Source organism: Siphateles boraxobius, unplaced genomic scaffold (assembly GCF_051911475.1).
Source record: "Siphateles boraxobius isolate OS27281-9 unplaced genomic scaffold, OSU_SipBor_1 76, whole genome shotgun sequence".
Lineage (NCBI taxonomy): Eukaryota > Metazoa > Chordata > Actinopteri > Cypriniformes > Leuciscidae > Siphateles > Siphateles boraxobius.
This window is the reverse complement of record NW_027509204.1, coordinates 1,530,001-1,535,000: the sequence shown is the minus strand read 5'-3', so window position 1 is coordinate 1,535,000 and position 5,000 is coordinate 1,530,001.

Below are 5,000 nucleotides of genomic sequence, written 5' to 3'. Positions count from 1 at the left end.
AGCAGCAGGTCCAGTTACATGTCATATGGGCAGCGTTGACAATGGATCTGGTATTTTTGCTAGACAGTTAGATGCTGAGAGATCCTTTATTCATTCTAGTCCACCGGTAGCCCAAAGAGAATATCACAGTCCATCCGCATGTGAATTACTCAGCAGTGGTTCTGTTTCGCCTTCACTTCGAGATGAAGAACAGGCTAGAGCTATGTCACCGCCTGTGGTCAGACTGAAAGCTACTGCAGCGCCATCTATCCCAATTCAGTATGCAAGCCAGTCATTCCCAGCTGCTATGGCCACCAGAGACATTTCTCTACCGTCAGCCCCATGGCACATGCCACAAACTACGACAAATGCTAAATATGGTACGACTCCGTCATACTTTGGTGTCTCACATTTACCGGCACCACATGTAACTCTGCATCAGCAAACATTATTCAGTACACCAGATTTCCGTCCTTCATATCAGCTTACCTCATCATTGCCACGTACTGTTACATCGGTGAAACTGCCTCTAGTTACAGCAGCCTATACAACTGGTGTGCCACCAGCCTATCAGTTACAGACTGCTGTGCCAAGCCAACCACCACGGCAGTCATTCACCATGCCAGACCCTAATCAACCTCCATCATCGCTCCCAGGGTATTATGTCACTCAGCCTTCTACACAGATTCCAGGACAGACCTGGTATGACTGTCCAGTTACGTACCCGACCACACCTCCAACTCCTGTTCATCGGCCAATGCCTACAGCACTTCCACTCCAGCCGGTTCCAATCCCAAAATTACCGAAGCTTGTGAATGATAGTGAGAGAGAGTTTACGGATCTTAAGATGGCTTTGGACAATCTCCTCAATCCTCACACTGAGCTTACTGAACATTATAAATACAGGGTGCTAATGGAACAGTTAGTTCTGGAGGAAGCAAGGCTAATAGCCCAATCATGCCGACATTATCCTGCGCCCTATGCAGCAGCTATGACGGCATTGCAACGACAGTATGGCCAACCTCATCAGCTGGCACAAAGTGAAATTGCATCTCTGTTAAATTCGCCTGATATTAGAGCTGGGGATGCAAAGGCTTTCCAGAGTTTTGCACTCAATGTTGACTTGTTAGTAGGCATGTTGATGTCCATTGAGGGGCCACAGGGACGAGAACTCACTTGCACGGGCCATGTTGACAGACTACTCAGTAAGCTACCCAAGCACTACAGAGATAGTTTCATTGAGCACCTCCAGTTACGAGGCCGACTGAGCACTGACAGCCTCAATCCGTATAACCTCCATGACCTCGCTGACTGGTTGAAAGTGAAGGCAGAGGCTCAGCGTCTGTCATCTAAAATGGTACAGCGCTACCAGACGGAGAGAGTTCAAGCCCCCCATAGAGAACGTCAACCCATTCCGAAGCCCCAAACTCGACTCACTGCAGTTTATCATGGCAGCGACCAAGCCAAAGAGGTCAGTACGGTGCATTATGCCCATCCAGAGCCCACACATAGTCAGCAATTAGTCAAGAAACTGAAACGTCTGTGTCTGTTCTGTAAAAGTCAAGAGCACTACTTGTCACAGTGCAGTCAGATCGCTGAGCGCTCAACTGAACAGATTCTCAAGTGGATAAAGGACGGCAAGAGATGTTGGAAATGTGGTCGCACCAGTCATAAATGTGAGGAATGCACGCTAAAGAAACCTTGTAGAGAATGTGGAAATGTACACCTCAGTGTCCTGCATTCTATCGCTAAAGAGGGTCCCAACCTTGTGTTACTTACGATGTCTGCCGATCGAGCATATCTGACTTCCCCTAGCTCCACAGGACGTGTGTACCTGAAAGTCGTCCCAGTACTGCTGTGGAGAGGCAAAAGGTCTGTACCAACATATGCTATCCTAGATGATGGGGCCCAACGGAGTATTGTTCTTCCAGCAGCAGTTCAGCAGTTAGGACTTGCGGGTAGGGAAGAGATTATGGCCCTTCGCACCATCCGACATGATGTCACAGATTTGAAGGGACAGTCAATTGATCTGCTGATTTCCACACAGTCAAGTCCAAATGAGAAGTACAGCCTTACAAATGTGTTTACAGCTCCTCTCCTTACGTTAACTGAGCAAACCTATCCCATTAAGAGGCTTCAGCGATGCTATTACCACCTCAGAGGAATTCATCTTCCATCCTTTGATAAGGTGCAGCCCCTTCTCCTAATTGGGTCTGACTATCCAAACCTGATAACAGCTAAGGAGCCCATCAGACTAGGACCAGTTGGTGGACCCGCAGCTGTACGTACACAGCTCGGTTGGGTTCTCCAGGGACCAGATGGACTTCTCCCACATCAGGTACCGTCATCACAATGCTTATTCACTTCCCTTACTCCAATTCGAGATCCTGTTTACCAACATGTTGAGCGATTGTGGCAATTGGACGTCCTCCCATACCGCAGTGAAAAGCTGGTAACACGGTCAAAACAGGATGAAGCGGCTGTGAATATGCTGGAGACTACAACACAACGGGTAGAAGTTAATGGCATCTGGCGTTACGCTACTCCACTCCTTCGTGCACGGGATGGCCCACCTTTGAGAGGAACAAAGGAATCAGTCTTGTCCCGCCTCAGGAACACTGAGAAGCATCTCAGCAAAGACACAGAGAAAGCTCAGGTGTATGAAGCTGAAATACAGAAACTCCTTGATTCAGGGTATGTTGTTAAGGTACCACCGGAGAATCTGCTGTCCGATGAGGAGTCATGGTTCATACCACACCACCTTGTGCACCATAATGGCAAGGACCGGCTGGTTTTTAACTGCTCCTTCATGCATCTGGGTATCTCCCTTAATCAGCAGCTGCTTCCTGGTCCTAGCCTCGGTGCCTCATTGATGGGAGTTCTCCTTCGGTTTAGGCAGTATCCGGTTGCCATTAGTGGTGACATACGCGGCATGTTTCACCAGGTGAGACTCCTACCCAAAGACAAACCCCTGCTGAGGTTTATTTGGAGAAATATGCGAAAGGAGGATCCACCTGACGTCTACGAGTGGCAAGTCTTGCCTTTTGGGACGACCTGCAGTCCCTGCTGCGCTACTTTTGCTTTACAGACACATGTTCGCAGCCAGCAGCCCGGAAACGAAGAAGTACTGCAGTCTATAGAGCGAAGCTTTTACGTTGACAATTGTCTACAAAGTCTTCCCACTGCTACGGAAGCTAAGCAACTGATCGACAAGATGAGACCTCTTCTTGCCTTAGGGGGCTTTGAAATAAGACAGTGGGCTTCTAATGTACCTTCAGTCGTTCAGCATTTACCATCAATGGCTCGTTCAGAGAGTATTGAACTGTGGTTGCAACAGTATAATTTGGATCCTTTGGAACCAGCTCTGGGTTTGATGTGGCGCTGTCTAGAGGATCAACTAGGCTACCGGCATCGTGCCATGGTAGAGCACCCTCCAACTATGAGACACATTTACAAGGTCTTGGCGTCACAGTATGACCCCCTAGGGTTTATCATTCCCTTTACCACACGGGCCAAGATTCTTGTCCAGAAGCTTTGGGCCAAACCAAGGAATTGGGATGACCCGAACCTTCCCACAGATTTGTTAGAGAAGTGGAAAATATGGGAGAAGGAGTTGCCTGACCTCTGCAAGATCAAGCTTAACAGATGCTACATCCCTTCCAACTTTGATGTGGAGACATCAAAATTTAGCTTGCATGTGTTTGGTGATGCATCAGAGTTGGCCTATGGATCAGTTGCTTACCTCCTTGTTGAGCAGCTTGGAGAGATTCATACCTCCTTTGTCATGGCCCGCTCTAGGGTAGCCCCCAAACGACAGCTGTCAATCCCACGTCTCGAACTCTGCGCAGCTCTCACCAGTGCCCAACTCGCCAATCTCCTCAGCCAGGAACTGACTATCCCCATAGAGGAAGTGACATTATGGACTGACTCTACTACTGTCCTGACTTGGATACAGTCCGAGTCTTGTAGGTATAAAGTTTTTGTTGGGACAAGAGTGGCAGAAATCCAAGAGTTGACAGAGCTTCACTCATGGAGGTATGTGGATTCCCTGAATAACCCGGCGGATGATATTACTAGAGGGAAAACACTTACAGAGCTGGCGAACCCAAGCAGGTGGAGTCAGGGTCCAACATTTCTTCGTGAACCACCAGATCACTGGCCAGTCACACCCTTGATAGAGGCACAAGATGACATATCAGAGACGAGGAAAGTTGTCTTTTGTGGGCTTGTTGCAGATCAAGGTTCTGGCATTCCTGATGCATCCCAGTACACTTCCTGGAAGGACTTGATTGATGCTGCTTACCAGTTTCTTCACGGGGCGCCTACCCAAGACATGAGCATGCAACACCCTGATTACCGGAGTGCGAAAACACTCATATTGAGTCGATGTCAGGAGGAGACCTTCGCAGAGGAACTTAAGGCCTTGAAGGCAGCGAAACCTGTACCTGCATCCAGCCGTTTGAACACACTTGCACCAGAGTTGGATTGCACACTAGGACTGATTCGTGTGGGAGGAAGGCTGAGGAAACTGGATGGCATGAGTCAAACGGAGATCCACCCAGTGGTTTTACACCCACACCATAAGGTGACTAAGCTTCTCATAAAGCACTATGATGAACACCTTCTCCATCCAGGACCTGACAGGGTTTTCGCTGAACTCCGTCGCCACTACTGGATCCTGAGAGGTAGACAAGCAGTAAGGCAACATCAGAGAGAGTGTGTGGAGTGCCAGAAGTGGAGAGCCAAGCCGATCGTGCCAATCATGGCTGACTTACCTTTAGCTCGCCTGCGACTGTACCAACCGCCTTTTTTCTCGACTGGAGTTGACTGTTTTGGGCCCTTCATTGTGAAGATTGGCCGTCGCACTGAAAAGCGATGGGGAGTCATCTTCAAGTGCTTGACGACCAGATGCATTCACCTCGACCTCCTTAACAGCATTGATGCGGATGCATTTTTGTTGGCACTCAGACGATTTATAGCCCGCAGAGGGACCCCATCCGAAATCCTCTCGGATCAGGGGA